General features: G+C 38.7%; 1 protein-coding gene and 3 long non-coding RNA genes across 6 annotated transcripts in view; 1 reads left to right on the top strand and 3 right to left on the bottom strand.

Annotated features, from left to right (window-relative positions):
* LOC112182208 overlaps positions 1-287 on the bottom strand; it is a 61,886-nt gene extending 61,599 nt beyond the window's left edge. For both annotated transcript variants that reach the window (XR_005809547.1, XR_002929323.2), the window contains exon 1: positions 186-287. This is a non-coding gene — a long non-coding RNA (uncharacterized LOC112182208). The remainder of the gene's footprint in view (positions 1-185) is intronic.
* The window catches only part of LOC112182201 (NAC domain-containing protein 14-like), a 50,968-nt gene that overhangs the window by 12,955 nt on the left and 17,592 nt on the right, over positions 1-20,421 (top strand). The gene's annotated exons all lie outside the window — the stretch shown is intronic.
* Positions 6,294-6,818, bottom strand: LOC112182205. Its single transcript, XR_002929320.2, has 2 exons — positions 6,730-6,818; positions 6,294-6,622 (listed from the first exon to the last, which is right to left on the bottom strand). It is a non-coding gene; the product is annotated as an uncharacterized LOC112182205 (long non-coding RNA).
* LOC112182211 lies at positions 17,460-20,389 on the bottom strand. Of its 2 annotated transcripts, none has more exons than XR_005809557.1 (7): positions 20,262-20,389; positions 19,493-19,570; positions 19,212-19,375; positions 19,036-19,083; positions 18,870-18,950; positions 18,692-18,764; positions 17,460-17,557 (listed from the first exon to the last, which is right to left on the bottom strand). It is a non-coding gene; the product is annotated as an uncharacterized LOC112182211 (long non-coding RNA). The 2 variants fall into 2 exon arrangements; XR_002929328.2 differs by having other exon boundaries at positions 17,461-17,557; positions 18,870-18,946.

The raw sequence follows: 20,421 nt of genomic DNA, 5'->3' as shown, positions 1-20,421 counted from the left end.
CATTTCCTGACATGTAAAAGGATCAGAATAGAAACAAGCATTCAATATGAGAAACCCCAAAGCTGACTTCCCAAATAAACCCTGCAAATTGTATCAACAAATCAAAATTACTCAAAAACCCAGAAACAAAAATCTGTTCTACAAGACTATAAACAGTGAGTATTAAGCAAAACCGATATCAGTACCTGAAAAGCGGAAGCTTGCGAGTGAAATGGGTATAAAGCTTTCTTCTTGTGCAGAATCTAATCAATACAATCCGACAGTCCCAACAAAAATAAAAAAATAAAAAAAAGTTTCAATCTTTGTAGAATTGTGCAAACGAAAATGAAGAAGAAACCAAGACAGAAGCTTACTATGGGCAGCCTATTCACATAAATTGAATCCCCTTTTTCAGCATCATCTCTCGCGCGCGCAAACTTCTCTGTTACCCAATTTGGGTTTTTAGTCTTGGGTTAAACCCAAGTCTCTAGGCCCATTAATTTTCCAATTTCCATTTTCTAGCCAAGTTTACCCTTATCCTACATGATTGGGTTTTGTTTTGTTTTGTTTTTTTTTTTTTTTTTTAGAATTACATGATTGGGTTATTGCATACTGATGAGTAAGGAATTTTTGTAATAATGAGAAGATCTTCTCTTTGAGACACAGGCGTGTCACGTGATATGGTTTGTCTACTATTTTTATTTTAAAAAGAGTGGGTCGTATACTACTAATAACTTATTATTTATATATATTGTTTCATTTTTTTCATATTTTTCGTGAAGGGAATAAAGTTGCAGATGCATTGGCTAATCATGATATGTCATTAACTCAGCTGGTGTGGTGGGATGTGCCTCCTTCTTTTATTTTGTCCTATTGTAATAGTGACATTATGGGTCTTCCTCAGTTTCGGTTTTTCTAGATTTGTTTAATTGTTAGTTTGCTTCGAGAGGTTTTGGTTTTGTCCCCCTCTCTTGTTATCTACTTTTTCTTTGATTAATTCATTAGAGTGTTAGGGAGGTTACTCATCTCCATCACTCATCTTTCAGCCAAAAAAAATAAATATATATTGTGTTTCAAGTAGAGATTAAATATGGATAAAAAATAACCAAGATTCTCTTGGTTTAGGGTTTGACGAATTTCTGCTCGTTCGGTGGCGGCTTTGAGTTGGTTTTCACCTGGCCACTATCGAGTCACTGTCGGATGGGTGCTTGAATACTATTGCTTGGGAGGTCAGGAGAGAGGTTTTTGGCTTGTGGTATTGGCAGGTTGGTCGGCGAAAGGTTTCGGGCGACATCTCTGGGCATGGATGTTTGTTTTTCTATACGAGGACGACGCGCTCATTGAGGTCTTCCAGATCCAGGGTTGGCGTGGTTTTGGAGCTTCTAAGGGCAGCGGTGCTGAATTGGCGGAGCAGGCTCATGGGAGTCTTATGTCAGGGCGTTGCTTCGGCTATGGCTCGTGGCGCTGTTGGTTGTCTCTTGGCGGAGCTCGGCGGCAGGACTTTGGTTTCGTGGCTAAGGTCGTGCAGAAGAACTACACCAACTTGTACAGGCAGCAAATGGGTGAAGGAGATGATGTCAGGGCTTAGGTCATCCATTTCTTGCTGGGTCTAGAGTTAGGCCTCTTCTCTTGGATTGCCCTCTAAGCTTCCTAATTAGGGCTGGGGTGTTTTGCTCTAGGTCCATCCCTATGCTTTTAGTTTATCTATTTACAATAATTTCCTTGTATTAGGAAGCTATGCATTTTTGTGCACTCTATGTACCTCTAGCACCTCTAGAGCAGTACCAAAGGAGGATTGTCGCTATGTTTACGTATTTATTTGTCTAATGAGTGGGTCTATATGTATGTAACACTATGGGTACTACTACTATCTTCTTGTCGACTACGGAAGGATATGTAATGACATATTCTGGCTTGTTATATATATATATATATATATATATATACTTATATAGGTACCTGATTTAGGTTTGATTCAAAAAAAAGTAAAGATTAAATATTGGTTTGTACATATCTATCTGAATTTTGAAAAAGTGAAATATCGGAAAAAATTTCTAAGATAGTCTACAAAAAGACTTTTTTTTAAAAAAAAAAATTCAAGTTATTAGACTAACGTATAAATAGATATAAACGTTAACCAAAAGAGAATCTAGGTGGTTAAAAAAGCGCGCGCTCGATTACGAAAGTATAATAATCAGACCAACACATATGACGCATGTAGTACGAATTGTGATGATGAACATGATAGTTATAGATCTTTTTTAAGCTGCCTACTGTTTCCTATATAAAAGAACAATAAGGATGAATCTAACTGGATAACTGGTCATGCACTTCTCTACATTAATTATATCTATAAACATTATAGCCGAATTGATTGTTGTCATCATGAGATTCATTTGAAGTCCCACTGCACTATGTGCCTAAACTGCTATAGTTAAAATTTAAGACAACTGAAGCAACATCAGATGGGGTACTTTGATCGTCAGTTGCACCTCTAGTCCTCCTCTCATAAATAATCTTGTCTTGAACACCATGACTAGCTATTTTAGCTCCGTAATCTTCATTTTGGGTGGCATGATCAAAATTAATTTCACATGTAAATGGGTTCGAGCCTCCACCTATAAAAAATTGTCCATATTCATACCACCTTCTTCAATTCTTCATCATCTAGATTCTAGTGAGTTAGTTACTTTTTGAAACATGGCTCCATTAGGTTTGTTTTATTTTGCTAAAATTGCTTCAAGGGAATTTCATCTCAGTCAAATTCGTCTTGAATGAATTTCTCCTCACCCAAATTTTTCTTGAGGGGATTACTCCTCACCCAAATTCACCTTAAGGAGATTTTTTCTCACCTATATTCCCCTTGAGGGAATTACTCCTAACTTATATGTTCGCCTTGAGAGGATTTCTCCTCACAAGGATTCGATTTTAGAGAATTACTTCTTAGTTCTCACCTAAATCTGCCTTGAGGGCATTTATCCTCACCAAGATTAAGGGATTTTCGCCACACCCAAATATACCTTAAAAGAATTTACCTCGGAGCATTTTTATCAAACAAGTTTTGCATCCTCTTGCAAATATTTTAATCCTTAGTACTAAGTATATTACTATATTGTTATCCTAAAACATGAAAATAAAAAACATGTCTTGTTTGGCTCCAATTTTGTTGCAGCTGGTCAATAGTCTCTTTTCTGCTCAAGCGTGCCAGCACCGTTCGGGTGCTGTCGTCGGGGGCTGTCCCTTGACCTGACTTCTTTGAGCGATTATGGACGAGGAGAGCACCAACCTCGTCGCGGGATTCTTTGTGCCTCGTGGTGAGGACTTTTGCTAAGCTTCTTTAAGATCACACAATCGATACTCGACGTCGTAGATCGAGTAGAGCGAAAATCACTGGGAAGTGGGGAGAACTTGTTAAAGCATGACTTTAGCTTGGCTGGTTCCGTAACCATTGTGGTCGCGGTACTACAGTCGGCTCCCGAAGAGATTAGGACCGAAGCATGTTGACAGAGGGTTTGGTGGCACTGACAGTCGGCTCCTGAGGAGACTAGGACTAGAGTGTGATCATCGATAAGAGAAAGATAGGGATTCTCTGGAGAGCCGTGAGTAGTCGTAGAGATTAGTTGATGCTATTGTCTTAACTTCGTCGTAGCCTCTATATATAGGCTACCAAGCCATAGTGGTTGACCTTAAACAAATCATGATGAGTTTAGCACTAATGGAATTGTTAGGTTTAAGCACTTAAAAACTAATGGAATTGTGATAGGTTTTCCAATTAAGCCACCATAAAATGTAGCTGAATGCTTCCCCACGTGCATGTCATATTCCTTAATTGAATGGAGTATGAATATTCACATTCTTACAGCTTGCATAATCTTCCATAATTCTGCATGTAGGCTTTATTTAGCCTCTAAATAATATATTTCGAACTTGTCGACAATATATAGCTTAAGCAACTGACATTGGCTCAATTTCTCCAAGACACGCCTTGTCAGGTCAAAATGCTCATTTTGGGTTCAAACATGTCTCATAACATCTCATATGCAAGTCTGTGCAATTCAAGTAACATTTGTCAAGTTTAGAAAACATAACACAAAGAACAAAAGGTGAAAATAAGGAATGGTTGCTATAACAAAAGGCAAAGCGAGGTCGTTACAGTAGGGTGGCAGCGCTGGGATTCTCTGCGATCGGAGCGGATCGTTTGGATCCAATTTGGATGGGACAGATTAATCTCAATCTGAGGAGGGTCGTCATCTCTTGCTGGCACGGTGGGGAAGATGGTGGGATGGAGGGACCGTGCACCGACGTGCGGCGTCAGGCAGGGTTTGGTGAGGAGGCTGGCGGAAGGGTGGCAAGGGTGGGATGGGGAGGGCGTGAAACCTACAGTGTTCAACCACGACTTGGGCTTAGCTGTAGATGGGCCTGGGCTTTGACCCTTGACCCAGTTTATTTTTCTGTTTTGTTTTATTATTATTTACTTTTAGTAGTACATGGCCCTATACCGGCAATAAGTCCCTACCACCTTTGGATAGGGAGACGTGGGCTTTGTCCCGGTATGTACACTCAGTGTGCCTTGTCTAGCCTAGCGAGACTGCGAGCTATTTGGTTGATCAAATTGACGTAACCTCCTAGTGGCAAGATGAAACAGAGTGTCACTGGATTTATTTTCATGCAACAACATAGTGGGAAAACTGTGTTATTTGTAATGATGCTTCTTCGTATGAGAGTTATCTTTCCGGTATGTCACCGCTATGTCAAAGAAAATGAAGTAGCCATTCGTTCACTCTTTGCTAATTGGTACTTGTTAGAATACATAGGTTTTGTGGAGACTTCTAGTATTATTTCAGAACGTTCTCTCTATGCTTATTGTAATCTGGGGTTCAGGCTTTATGTCTCCCCCTTGTATTCTGCTGTTTCATTAATTAAGGCTTGAGGGCAGCCGCACCAGCCCATTTTCAAAAAAAAAAAAAAAAAAAAAACACAACTCTGTTAAAGTAAAATGACAATTGGAATTGGTCTACTCATTTCATTTCATAGTCCCTTTATATAGGGATAGAATTACAACGGAAATATTAATTACATTAAATACATTGAATGCTGATTGATCTATAATTGTGCTGATTGATGGTAATCACTGATTCCTTGATTCCCTCTCCGTTAGTTTCTTTGACGAAGGCACACAATATGTTTTTCCTTTAACACTCCCCCTTGTGCCAAGTCAAAGACGAAATTGTGCATGAGTCGTTGCCTCACTAAAAACCTTGCCAAGTAACAATAAAAACCCTGTGGGACAAAAATACACTTTGGTCGAAGGAAAAGAGCACAACGCACCTTCTACATTTGATGCTGACATGTGTGTGTTAGACTCCCCCTAACGTCTACACCTCCCCCTGATCTTTACATTAATCAAGGGAGCTTGGAAAGTCTTCGCATTCCTATACTTTTCACATGTTTCTCAAATATGGCCTTAGGCAGTGATTTGGTGAACAAATCTGCCACATTCTCCTAAGAACTTACTTGATTCACTTGAATCTTGAGGAGGGTCTGTTGTTGCTGATTGTAGGAAAACTTTGGCGATATGTGTTTTGTGTTATCACCCTTAATATAATCTAGCTTTATCTGTTCGATGCAAGCTGCATTGTGTTCATAAATGCAAGTAGGCTCTTCAGTGGTAGAACTCAAACCACTAATCCCTCGAATATGTGCAATGATAGTTCTTAACCATACACACTCACGAACCGCCTCATGTAAAGCAATGATCTCTGAGTGGTTCAAAGAGGTAGCCACAAGGGTTTGCTTGGTTGATCTCCAAGATATCGCCGTGTTCCCATTGGTAAATACATAACCAGTTTGGGAACGATCTTTATGTGGGTCAGAGACGTGCCCAGTATCAGCAAAATTGACCAAAACGTCATTTGGCGTTTTAGTGTAGGGAGTGGCGCTTTCGCCATCAACATTTTCTTTAGGGATTGCAGTTCCATATGCGGTCCCTCTTGTCTCTCTATAGGGAAAGAACAGTCCCAAGTCAATGGTTCCTTTTAGGTATCGAAAATGTTCTTAATACCATTCCAGTGACACTGCGTTGGCGCTGAGCTAAATCTAGCTAACAAGTTCACTGAGAATGCAATGTCTGGTCGAGTACATTGGGCTAAGTACAATAATGCGCCTATTGCACTTAGATAGGGAATTTCAGCTCCCCACACCTCTTCGTCATCTTCCTTTGGACGAAATGGATCTTTCTTTGCATCCAATCTTCGACCGATCATGGGAGTGCTAGTGTTGAATAAAAAAAAAATACCCACACTGTACAAAGCATGTAGCTGTCACAATTATTCAAAAAAAAAAAAAAGAGAAGAGGATAATGACAGCAGTTAAACAAATATTTATTTACAAATTATCTGTTTCTCAAATTCAAAGGTTGACCAAGCTTGGGTGGGGATAAGCTACGGAAAAAAAGAAACAGAAGAAAGCATTCAAATTGTGATAAGAACAAAGTGGCAGAGGGCGTCCAAGTTCAATCTCAAAGTCAAAGACGAAGTCTCCGATCAACAGCTTATCTTCATGAGCTTCGGGAGATTCAAATTTCAAACAAATGTTTATCCCGCCCTCTAGAATCTTCACTGCCCCCTATATAAGAAACACAAGGCTGCATAAGAAAGGGACGGAGAGAAATAGAGAGAAGGGTGAGTTATATTGGTGCATCAGAGTGAGGCTGCATTCAAGAGAAAGAAATAGTGCACAGTGCTTAGTTACCTGGAGACTACAACCCGACGACAGGAGAGCATCAAGTTCAGGTATCCTGCTGGTCATTTCTCCATGGTCTTTTATTGGTACTTTTCCTGCATTGTTGCTGATGGGTTCATGAGTGCAGAAAGTTCTTCCTCTGTTTATTTCCACATGGGTTTTATAACCCTTCCAAAACAGCACCGATAACAAATCCTCCGTGCTAAAAAGCCTCGAAATCCCCAAAGCCAAATACACCAACCAAAAAGCCACAAAACCCCAAAACTCTACTGCTGCCCACCAGAAATCAGAAGGACATAAAACAACAACCAGAAAACATTTTCGAAATACCTTTTATGTTGACGACAAGTGCAGGTTCAGAGAATGAAAGAAGCACGTGCAAAGAGAAGGGATTTCGACAACTTTCTGATGGCAAAAGAAGAGAAACAGAGGGGTTCACTACACTTGTTTTTGATGCCTGTATCGCGGTGCGTCCTGCATATAGGTGGCAAAGATGAGTGTCAAGTGAATGCCCGGGGGGCTGCAAGTTCACACCAAGTACGGCTCTACGAAGTTCCCGAGTTTCACTACACCTGTCTTTGATGCCTGTATTGCGGTGCGTCCTGCATATGGGTGGCAAAGATGAGTGTCAAGTGAAAGCCTCGGGCTGTTGGTTCACGCCAAGGAAAAATCTGCATAGTTCTTGGGTTCACAATAGTGGGGAAGCTGCTCCAAGATGATCCCCGTGCAGAGTTTCAACACCAAAGGAAGCTTCTTTTGAAAATAGTTTAAACAACAAAGGAGCAGACACCAAGAAGCAAAGTCTAGCTACAATCAATATTCAAAATGACCTCTGCACAAACAAAGTAACTGTGGCGGTGACAAACCGATTAGTGCACATCAAGACAAAAAAATACTACATGCAATTCAGCAAATTTGTGGTTGTAATTCAAACCACAAAAGTCAGTCGGTGTTTTTGTTATAAAATTATAAACAATTGAAGTTCCCTGGTATGGCAACTAGTTACCTCGAGGTGAAGCCACGTCCAAATTCAACTCAAGATGACTGCACAAAAAAGAAGTCTCAATTAGATATTGGGGATTCATGTGAGCTGGTAGCTACAAGACAACAAGATCTATGTCAGATACCGAGTAAAAAAAATCCCAGCAGAGACAGTTAATCAAAACCCAGGGAGAAGCCACGTCCAATTCGACTCGAGATGCCTGCACAAAAGGAATTCTCAAATAGGTACTGGGGGTTCATGTGAGCTGGAAGCAACAAGACAAATGCAATCACCAGTTACCCAGTAAAAAAAATCACAGCAGAGACAAAAGAGGGGAAGAACAAGGAGGCCCAAATTTGCGATAAAGAGAGTTGATTCAAAGAAAGAAAATTATTTCCTTGAGTCAAAGAAGCCTTACCCAATGCACGATTCTTGGTGAAGAATGCAGAATCAAGGTGGGGGGTGTTCCTATTTATACAGAGTCCAAGGTCCAGACTTCTTCTCCGAATTGGACTATAAGAACCAAGCTTCATCCTAAATATCATCTCTATCACAATCTGATGATCACGCTAAGATATTATCCGAAGGATTCGAGGTTTATCAAGTCGGCCAAGAAGGGGGATTACGTCTGGCTTCTGGAATCTTAGATGGGGGAAGACACCAACTGAGTTTCAAAGTCATGAGAGTTCAGATCCGAACTCAAGATGTGAAGGCTTTTTGGGCTCTATGGGGTGCAAAAGTAAATCAAATGGGCTGAACCAATCTATGTGCCGCAGATTTTTCTTTTGGGCTCTCTTAAATCACTTGCCACAAGTTTCGAAGCTCTACAAGGCCCACTCCAAGTCAGAAATGCGGGCCCGGCTGAATTATTCATCGACAAGCAAAAAGCGACACAAAGCCCATTTTAAGATTTCAGGGCCTATTATGAAGCTCGGCACACTCGGGTGCCCAATTCAAATCAGTGGACACTCTATTGAGTGTTCACCAAAATATGTTTTCTCGACGAGTTCAAAATACATACCCGTTGAGTAAAAATTGATACAAAACCGAAAATCCCAAACGATGAACTACAGTGGTTTGATCCCTTCACGGGGTATGTAGGCAGTCTGGATTTAAATCTGGATGCAACCGCGACCTTAACCGAATCCCTGGTTTTCCCTAAACCAAATTCACCAAATCCTAGTGACCACAGAAGTCATCCAAATTTCCGTATTCAAATCACCCAAACACTTAACCAAAATTCTTTGGTGGGTCATTTACTCACCGAAGCATCCAAACCTTCCCAAAAATCTGAACTACGAGTGGCTTGATCCCTTCTGGGGTACGTAGGCAGCCTGATAAACACTCTGAGTACAGCCACAAAATCAAACAAACACACTCCTCTCCATGGAATTCTTGTCTTCGTATTTGGAATCAAAGGGTCTTCCCTTGAAGTAAGGGATTGTAATTAAGGGATATTATCTATCTCGAATGGGTCCGAACTTAACATAATAAAACTCTATTTCCGTTAATGAAATAGAGTGAGATTGTGTTGAGTATATTTATTTACTATTTTTGCTCAACAGCTAGGAGGATGCGCTTTGTCCATGTTGAATTGCCTGACTTTTGGACATACGCAGACTGGTGGATTAGTATTCCACAAACTCGGTGTTCTACTTCAAGGCCTAGATAGAATCGAGTTTTCCCAAGATCCTTCATCTCAAATTCGGATTTCAAGTAGCTCGCGGTTTCTCTTATTTCATCAAGAGTACTTATTATGTTCATATCATCGACATATACAGCTACAATTGCAAATCCGGAACTTGTTTTCTTTATGAATACGCAGGGGCATTACTTCATCGTTCTTATATCTCTTCCCAATCAAGTAGTCACTTAGACGAGTATACCACATCCGCCCGGATTGTTTCAATCCGTAAAGTGAGCGTTTCAACTAAATTGTAAACTCACTCTGTGGTTTAGAGTCACTTGACTTGGGTAATGTAAGGCCATCAGGCATTTTTCATATATATCTCTAAATATAGATCCCCATAAAGATATGCAGTAACCACATCCATGAGCTGCATTTCCAGTCCTTCGGAAATTACTAAGCTAACTAAGTAGCGGAACGTTATAACGTCCATTGCGAGAGAGTATGTCTCCTCGTAGTCAATTCTAGGGCGTTGTGAGAAACCTTAGCCACAAGGCGAGTCTTGTACCTCAGGACTTCATTCTTCTCATTACGCTTTCTGACAAAGACTCATTTATGTCCTACAGGCTTTACACTTGATGGGGTTAGCACTACCAAACCAAATACCTGTCTCTTTGTCAGAGAATCTAATTCTGCCTGGATTGTTTCATTTAATTTAGGCCAATCTGCTCTTTGTTGACATTTTGCAACAGAGCGTGGTTTGATATCATTGTGCTCTATGATTCCTTGAGCAACATTATATATCATCAATGTGTATGGAAGATCTTTCTATCAACTCATACGCACTCTCATAATCCTCTGAGATTTCTTTGTTCTCTGGACTCATTTTTAACATCGGAGCGTCCTCCAGTATTGATTCATGGACATAACTATAATCAAAGACAATCTCATAAGAGAGGGATTCTATACATTGATGATTGGTTTGTGCCTTACTCACCCTCTTCTTCCTTGGGTGAGTGTCAATCGAACCAAGTGACCTCCCCCTCTTCCTTGGGAGCCACGGCCTCAACCACACCTCCACTAAGTGCGGTTGCAGTGCCTCTATCTGCGGCACCGTGCCCCTTGTTGGGGACTTCTAACCTTGCAGGCACATTTGCAGCTGGTATATGTGATCTCGTCACTTTTACGATATCAGTAAACGCATCAGGCATCGAATCTGCTACGTTCTGAAGATCGATTATTCTTTTCACTCCACTTTCACTTTGTGAACTGCGGGGATCAAAATGAGACAGAGTGGGGACAAACCACGACAATTCCTGTCATTCCCTTGGAAAATCCTTTTTCCTATCTCCCCCTAACGACGGGAAGACTGTCTCGTCAAAGTGACAGTTCTCAAATTTAGCGGTAAAGAGATCGCCTGTCAAGGTTTCCAAATAGCGGATAATTGTTAGGGATTCGTATCCAACATAAATACTTAATCTTCTCTGATGACCCATTGTAGTGCGCTGTGGGGGCGCAATAGGCACATATACTGCTCAACCAAATATGCGGAAGTGTGAAATGTCAGGCTCATATCCAGTTACCAACTGGTACGCAGAAAATGGTTGGCTAGTTGTGGGTTTGAAACAAATAAGTAAAGCTGCGTGCAATATTGCATAACCCCATGCAGATATAGGCAGGTTGGTGTGCATAACCAATGCCCTAACCACCATCTGTAGCCTTTTGATGGTGGCTGCTGCGAGACCATTTTGTGTATGCACATGGGGTACAGGATGCTCTACATCGATCCAAATAGATATGCAATAATCATCAAATGCTTTTGATGTAAACTCTCTAGCATTATCAAGCCTTATAGACTTGATAGGGTGATCAAGGTGGTGAGCCCTTAAAAGTTTAATCTGTGCTAGGAGTATTGCATCATTTCTTGTGGACAATAAAAAGACATGTGACCAGATTGTCTAAGCATCCACCAGAACCATAAAGTACTTGAATGGTCCGCATTCTGGATGGATAGGTCCACAGACATCTCTTTATATCCTTTGTAAGAATGGAATGTTTTGTTTTGTATCTTTAGCATAGGAAGGTCTCGATCCTGTTTTTGCTAAAGAGAAGGCTTTGCAAAACGATTTATGCGCCTTTGAAATAGTCAATGACGCATAATGGGAGAGTGGTAGTGTTTCTGGTACTGCAGAAGGCAATGACTGCATTTGAGCAGTACTAGGACCGACACCTTGCAGTGTGACAGATTTTTCTCCCACCTTTTTTTTTCACTCGAAAGAAGGGATGTCCATATGAGTTCTTTAAAATACGGATCATCATGTAACGACCTCGGTGCCCTAGGCGGTCATGTCAAATCCTGTATGAGTCAGTGTCCCATATTTCATTGATGGTGACAGTATAGGATTCAATTATCCTAATCGTAGTGAGGTACATTCCACTAGATTGACTCATAAGTTTCTCTAAAATGTGTTTCCTTCCACATTCATTAGATGTAATATCAAGGAATTCAGTTCCATTATCACGGTGTGTTTTTACATGATAACTGTTGGCACAAATAGTTTTGAAACTTTAACAAGGTTCGATTAGCTCTTGGTGCATATAGAGTGTCTGTGACTTTAAATGTTGTGCCATTAGGCAGCAAAAATTTGGCAGTTCCTCGCCCTTTTATTAGTTGTGATAATCCAATCATCGTAGTCACAGATGAATTATAGGCTATTAGTTCAATGAATAATTGCCTATTTCTTACTATTGTGTGGGTAGTTCCACTATCATCTAAGCACTCAAGTTCTCCTCCATTCATTCCTACAAATAAATGGGAGGTATTTAGAAAATATAACTCATATTCTTTAGAGTATTTCTATTTGCGTAGAATGGTATTCTTTTCATTCTAATAATTTTTTTCTTTTTTCTAGATGTATTGCTTTACATCTTTATAGTGCTATTTCGAACCATGTAAATATATGTATAGAAAATAAATTTGAATAAATTCAGTGCTTCAGAATAAAATTTGAAATTTATTAATAAGCCAACGATAAGCAAATCAAGGCCTTTGTTCAGAAATCTAATTCATCAAACCATTCTTTAAGACCAAATAATAGTCTAATTAAAAATGAGGCATTATGCCTTCACAACTATCTTTGGAAAATAAAATGAATAAAGCAGATCAGTCAAGATTGAGAGCATCCATTGACTTAGCAAGTTCCTCTTTGCCATTAAAGTCTGCAATTGTAAGGTTGACGTCTAGGTCATGACCTCCTTCTTCCATATAGTGAGCCTCTTGTTCTTTAGACTCTCTATACCTCTTGTAATTGGCTGCTACTCTATTGTTTGCTTGGCAGTTCTTGTACCAATGCCCAATGAATCCACACCTATAGCATGGTTCATTGTCAACTCTTTCCTTTTGCATCTTGTTTCCATGATCCTCATGTCCCTTTCCACGTGGTGCATGGTTGACACGTGGGTAGGGATCAGCACGTCTAAACCCCTTTGCATTGGAGTTCTTTTCACCTTTCATTTTTCCATAATGAGCCTCGGGAATTTTCTTTGTCCCAGTGGGCCTGGCATTGTTGTTCAAGAGAATCTCATTATGTCTCTCAGCCACTTGCAGTAGGCTTATCAACTTATTGAAGGTTGTGATTCTTTTGTTGTCATAATCCAACTGATACTGGTTCGCTAGTATGAAAGCTGAATTAGGAAAGGTAGTAAGAGTCTTGTAGATCATATCATCTTCTGTGATTTCCCTTCCACAAAAATTGAGACGTGTTTTTAAGCGCAACATGTCCTTGTTGAAGTCACTGACCTTTTTATAGTCAAGTAAGCGGATTCCATTCCACTGAATAGCTAGTTCTGGGAGTAAAGTGTCATGAATGTTCCCAAAACGTCCTTTAAGGGCATCCCACAATTCTTTGGGTGTCTTCAACTGAAGGTACTCCCAGCGTAAGCTAGGATCAATATGTCGCCTCAGAAACATTAAGGCATCTGCTTTCATCTTATTAGATAGTTCATCATCTTTGGGGTCAGTAATGGTGGCAGTGTAGTCTTTTGCCACAAAAGCAGTTTCCATATCGGAAACCCAACGATGGTACTCAAGTCCTTCTGAGTCTAAAATGTCAAACTCAAGTCGAGTTGGATCAGCCATTTACATAAAACAAGAGGGAAGATATAAATTACGCAGTCATAAAGACATCCACGTGAATTATTTTCCAAAAATATGAATTAGGTTTCAAGACCAAGATTCGTAATGGTCACATTGTTTTTCGATGCTATGTGTACTTTATCACGGTAATGTTGTGTGTATAATGCGCATGAAATTTCATTATCATGGCAAAGCGGATTGTATATGTTGCATACTAGAAATTAATCATAGCACATTTAAACATAGCATATATAAAAATAAACTACATGGCATGCTCAAATTTCACAAATATACAACAAATTATATTCTACAAATAATAATAGCAAGAATATATCATGCATAAAATAAAATATAAACAATAGCATAATACAAAGCATGCGTAGCCGTAGGCATAATTTATATATGCATAAATAAAAATAAGAACATGCTCAAAATTTCATAATAAACCATAAACAATAAAATATAAAACATGCTTAAACATAATTATAAATCATGCTTAAATATAATCATATAAAACATAAATAATAAGGCATGCTTAAAATGATCAAAATTATCTAACTAAACACGCTAAAAAAATACTAATTATAAACAATTAAATATAGAGCATGCTTAAAGATATAAATAAAATTCACATGCTTTAAAAGTATAAAGTAAATAAATAAAACATACTTGGTTGTGAGAAAATTAAACAATCCTAGCACACGCGCGTGTTGATGCAGGCGTGCGTAGCGATGTTTTTGGGCTTGAGAAAAATTGGGCCGCTTCCTCTTTTTTCAGCAGTGGGCCACAAGGCCTTGTTTTTTCTTTGCTTTTCTCTTTTTTTTCTGGGCCACAGGCCTACTTCTTTTGTTTGTTGTTTTATTTTTTATTTGGGCCGCATGGCTTGTTTCTTTCTTTTGTTTCTGGGCCCAAAGGCCTGCTTTTGTTTTTTTTTTTTTTTCGGTCTAGGCCGGGTTTCTTTTTCTTTCTGTTTTTATTTTTTTTCTCTGGGCCTTCTGTTTTCTTATTTTTCTTCTCCTTCGCGTTTCTTCCCTCTCTTCTTTCTGGATTGCAGATGATGGCGAAGCTGCTGCGGGTTTCAGGGCGTTGCAGCAGGGGTGCCGGGACGGTGGGTGTGCACGCGGGTGTTGGGCAGTAGGGAGGGAGGCCGATCGTGGAGGCCGATCTTGGAGGCCAGAAGAATGATTTGAAGAGGCCGATCTGTGGGGCTGCTCTCGTGGCGGAGGGGGGAGGCTGGCTGGAGACCGCAGAGTTGGACGAGGGAGGCTGCTGGGTTGGGCTGAGGTTGCAGTTGGGATGGACTGCTACTGGGATCTGCTGCAGGAGGGTTTGGCCGGTGCTGCGCTGTTGCAAGGCGCTGGATGCAGGGTGCTTGCTAGGCTGTGCAGGGCGGGAGGCAAGCGTCTGGGCGGTTGGAAGAAGGATCTGGGCAGTGCGTTTGGGCAGCAAGTGGCCTAGGCTAGGCCTGGTCTTGGCGGCCGGAAGAAGAAATTTTTTTTTTTTTAGTTGGTGGCGGCAGTAAAAAGGAAGAAAAAGATTTTTTTTTTTTTTTTTTCTTCTAGGGTTTTGGTTTCTTTTCGATAGAAAGAGAATTAGAAAATTAGGACTTTTTTTTTATTGGCTATTTGCTCTGAGCGTGCTGATAACGTGTTAAAGTAAAATGACAATTGGAATTAGTCTACTCATTTCATTTCATAGTCCCTTTATATAGAGATAGAATTACAACGGAAATATTAATTACATTAAATACATTGAATGCTGATTGATCTATAATTGTGCTGATTGATGGTAATCACTGATTCCTTGATTCCCTCTCCGTCAGTTGCTTTGACGAAGGCACACAATATATTTTTCCTTTAACAAACTCAAAGAAGAAAATGTGAAAATAAGGAATGGTTACTACAACTTGACTCAAAGTTTGTTGAGTTTCTAGATTTGTACTATTTTAGGAAGTTTTCTTTTGTTCTCGATGGAGAAAAAACAAACAAAGGCTACATACAATTTCCCCTAATATAACAAAATCTAAGAGATCATGGTACAAGGCGGTGGAAGCCGGAAGAAGAAAAGAGTATTTCCAGCTAGCAATATTCTGTGTATGTCCAAGATTAGTGCATCATTTAGGAAATATGCTTCTCTCCAAATATTCTTGTAAGAGATGAATTTGTTTTTTTGATCCAAAAAGGCAAAGAAAGGTGATTAATCAATCAACCAAAAGACAGACTACAAGCATTGGATCATGATCAGTAGAAAACTATCCTATATTGCAAAGTGCAGTTAATCAGTGTACTGATATTTCCTTGACAAAATGAGAGTACTGATCATTTTACTTCCAGAGCTTAACCCACTTATCATGACTAGCCGAAGCAAGAATATGAGATGAATTTGGTTAATTGAATGTAGGCACTAATTAGAAATAGAATAATGAGGACCCATATATGCACCTAGACTCCTTCGAGTGGAAGGTCTTAACTACTTGTAAGAGATGAATTTGGTTAATTGAATGAAAGCACTAATTAGAAATAGAATAATGAGGACCCATTTATGCACCTAGACTCCTTCGAGTGGAAGGTCTTAACTACTTGTGAGGCACGTCTGGATGCCCTATTGGACATCTCTATCCTCAAATCACAAACCCTGCAACAAATCTTCATAGAGAAATGGAAAATGTTCAGAGATTCCTCACTTTTTCATCTAAACTTGCTAGAGGGGTTAGTCTCATGACAGACAAAGATGACAAGTAATCGGGTCATATAACAATTATCAACTGCTTTATTTCTAACTGAACTAACAGAAATTTAATGAAGTTACAGTTTCATAATGAAAATAATCCAAATAGCCAAACCAATTCAATACAAAATAGAAAAGAAACCAAACCAAAATCATAAAGGAACATTCACAGGTTAAGTATTCTTCCTCACTTCTAGATATTACTGTTCTGTCTCACTTCACATTTACACCTTAATACCAACAGTAATCGAAGTTAGAACTTTAGAAGAGTATATTACTTAATGCTCTGCTTTCTTCCCATATATCTAAATCCACTTGACTGCGTTTGAAAAGTTTAATAAACTTGAGCAACAGAATAACAATATATACAGAATTTCCTTCAGTGATTTTAAACTTCAGCCATCTCTATCTGTATATACAGCATCTGCTTATATCAATCCAATTTTGATGAGAAGAATAGCATCGAGTCTGTCTACTCCAAACATGCTAGAGTGAAAGTATCATTAGAATTAAAAAAATCATTCACCTCCTTGAACTTTTCCACTGTCACTACCTGAGAATTTTAGCTTAATACTTGGTTGACTTGAGAGTTTTACAAAGAGCAAAGGGCAAAGGTTAACGTATACTGAATTAAGGAGCAAAACCAAGGTTTCCTGCAATTTGGTTAACAAAAGCAGCAAAAATTCCATGTTTACACAATCTAGTTGTGGGAGCATAATTAAATGTAATTTAATGTAGTCAGGATGGTTTCAGAAGTACACATAGATCAACAACATAGTAATATTAAGTACCCAAAAGATTTATCTACTATTCATTCCTTTTACTTGTCAATCAAGTGACTGTATTTTCTTAGGGAAAATTACCTGTGCACAGAAACTAAGCAAGGAACTGAAAAGATATAGCATTCATAATATAATAGATAAGAACGTAAAAGATTTTGTAGATACATGGAATAAAGCAATTGAATTCTGGCACAAAATGGCATTGCAATTATAAAAATTAATAGGGTTTTATCTACAGGGATATGAACCTAATTTCCAGGTTAACATAACTTCAAGTTTCCTTGTATGCTACTATCTAATCAAAGAATTGCTGGCATGTAGTCAACCAGAGACTCTGAGAACAGTTTAATGAACACTATGCGAAATAATGTTTACCAATAAACAGAGATAGATAGGCAACAACTTATATTATCTCACTGTTAATTACCTTTCTGACAATGATACGAATTGGTTCAACAATGCTCAGAAGGGTGAATGCAAAGTAATTCCAAGTAGATACAACATGAACATCATATGAGGAATTTTTCAAACTGATCAGGTCGGAGCCTGAGTTTGCTTCAGCATAAGCCACATAGGCACCACCACTGCAACTCAAAGCAATAGACATAAGCCAAAATGAGGGCTTTGTAGCATAAACTCTAGAATCTGAGCATGGTGACATGACCACCATAAAAGTGGCAGATCATTTTAACTCTATATCTTACATAGATTTCAGTCTATGAATTCCAATTCCTTTCATTTAAAATTACACATTAAATGTTCTATGAGCAACTGAGCATGAAATAAATCTGATAGAACAAAAACTTAAGATTGGATTCATATATTTATTTATATCAATTAAGAACTAATGTACACCAGGATAAGCACAGGAGCTTGAGCCAAGAATGCATGCAGCAACACTCGTATAAGAACAAAAGGTGCAACCACTGAATGACTGAATATATTACATGTTCTGGTTTTCCAATATATTAGATATCCATGGTCTGGGTAAGAACTCTTCCCTTTGCATGTATATAACGCTCAAAGAAAACAAAAAGGGAAAAACAGGCAAGTAAAACTTATTTAATAGTTAGGCAAATAAAATTCCATGTTTTGAAGAGACTGCAAAGTTGAATTGTATGCCAAGCAAAGAAAGAAAGAAAAAAAAGCATAATGAATTCACATACATGCATCTGTAGTAGAAAATAGGTCCAAATTCCAAAATGTGACTCCATTTAACATTCGGTTGGAAGACTGACTTATCAATAGTGTGTACCTCGCTAGACAAGGGGGTTTAATTAGTTCTGTCTACAATAGAGGAGAAGTAGGGGATTAATTGATTGCTGTCCCAGCCTTCCATTTTAACCACATGCGTACACACTTTTATTTAATTGTTGATCGAATGACAATGAAAAGTTTGATGTATAATGCAAACCCCGGCCGTCCACAAACACAGGTTGAACCAAGCTCAAACTTCACCAACTCAGTTGTCAAATTTTATTAAATGGTTGTGAGTTCTGATTGGCTTTAATTTAGGATGTGTAGCCAAGATTTGCAACCATTGTCAGATTAAATTGAATATATATGAATTTAGAATACCACTGCAACTGAATTACACTGTTAATCTCAGCATCGCTAACGAAAGAATGATCCTCAGACTTCCTAGGATAAGCCTTAGAGAATAATGAACATGCCATAATGGCATGAACTTACAAAGCTAAGTAGATGGACATACTTACAATGTCAAATAGATCCCGCCAACCCATATCATTAGGAAGAAAAGTGTTGCATCGTTGTCTGTGTAATGATAATCTGAGTTGGTAATGAAGGGAAGCTTTTTACCAGCATAAAGCAGCAATATATAAGAAGTTAAACGAAGTCACATTTTGTCCAAAGATAACATCTTGTACGACATACCTCCTTTTGATCCAAAAGTGCTAGAGGCTATTCCAGATCAGTGTCACAAATAGTTCAGGGTTAGACATTATATCACTCTGCCTGAATGCCAGTATGCATGCCACAATCAGTTAACATTCATGAATCAATATCCAATTTAGTGAACAAATCATGTAGATATGTTAACCTTCAGTTGACCCTCTACATGTGCCCTGAAGAGGGATCTTCCAACGGCCTGAAATCATGTCAAGAGTTAAACAGTGGCATGAAAAAATTATTCTCATTGTTCAGTTTATCCCAAACTATTACATACTAAATTCCTAAACTATAACATACTCAACATATTAGTTCCTAAACTAATACCGGAGCTAAATCTGGGCAAGCTTTCTCTTATTAGTTCCACCCCTCTCCAAACTTTCTTTGAGGCAGGAATAAGCATTAACCATATATGCTTTTTCTTGTTCTGGTAGGTTCAAGGGGGTCAAAGTCTCGCATTCTTCAATTTCCATCATATATACCTCCACATTCTGTGAGTTGTAAAGTAAAATCAGAAATTATAAAAAGCAGAACAGAGATTATTTAAAAAGGAAACCAAAAAATGTGATAAAGGAACTTATGGCTTGAAAGAGAAAGTAACAACTCACCCTCTCTCTTCTTGTCTAATCTGGTTCCTGGGGGCAGCAATCCCTCCTTCTTTAGTCAGGTAGGATTTTCTTCTTTAACTGGATCAAAAAAATAAAATACTAAGACTACATGCAGAAGCATAACATAACAACTGTTAGCAACAAATCACCTTCAAAAATAGATAACATAAGCTGCCAAAGTTCTCATTTGCAAAACTCGTATGTTCTGACATCTCCTCAAATACATGAATATCAAGCATTAATCATTTAGGAAACAGTCGTCATCTATAATATTTATTTGAGAAATCCCTATCCAACTTTCTGTACTTAATTATTTATATATTGCGTATCAAGTATACTTTTATCCTAAAACATGAAAATCAAAAACATGTCTGATGTCTCATAAGATCTCATATTTGAACAATTGGGCGTCTATGCAATTCAAGCAACATTTATCACAAGTTTGGGAAATATAACACAGAAAAGAAAAAGTGAAAATAAGGAATGGTTGCTATAACTTGGTTCAGAGTTTGCTCGGTTTCTAGTTTTGTACCATTTTAGAAGTTTTTTTTTTTTTCGACGGAGAAAACAAACGAAGGTAAAATACGTACAGTCCCCTCTAACAAGACCAAAGAGGAAGAGAGTAATTCCAGCTAGCAATATTCTATGAGTGCCGCATCAGCTGGAAAGTTTGGTGAGAAGCAAATTGCGCTTGATTGAATCGACAAAAAGAAAAAGATTTGGTTGAAAGCACCCATTAGAAATAGAATAATGAGAACAGAGGACCCACCTAGACTCCTTGGAGAGGAAGGTCTTGACTCTTGCCTATTAGCGAAGCACGTCTGGAAACCCAATTGGACATTTCTCCATCCTCCAATCACAAACCCTGCAGCAAATCTTTACACAGAAATGGATTCCTGACCTTTTCGTCTAAACTTGCTAGAGGGGTT

The sequence above is a fragment of the Rosa chinensis genome, chromosome 1 (genome assembly GCF_002994745.2).
Source record: "Rosa chinensis cultivar Old Blush chromosome 1, RchiOBHm-V2, whole genome shotgun sequence".
Lineage (NCBI taxonomy): Eukaryota > Viridiplantae > Streptophyta > Magnoliopsida > Rosales > Rosaceae > Rosa > Rosa chinensis.
Note: the sequence above shows the minus strand (reverse complement) of the source record. Positions and strands in the feature narration are given on the sequence as shown.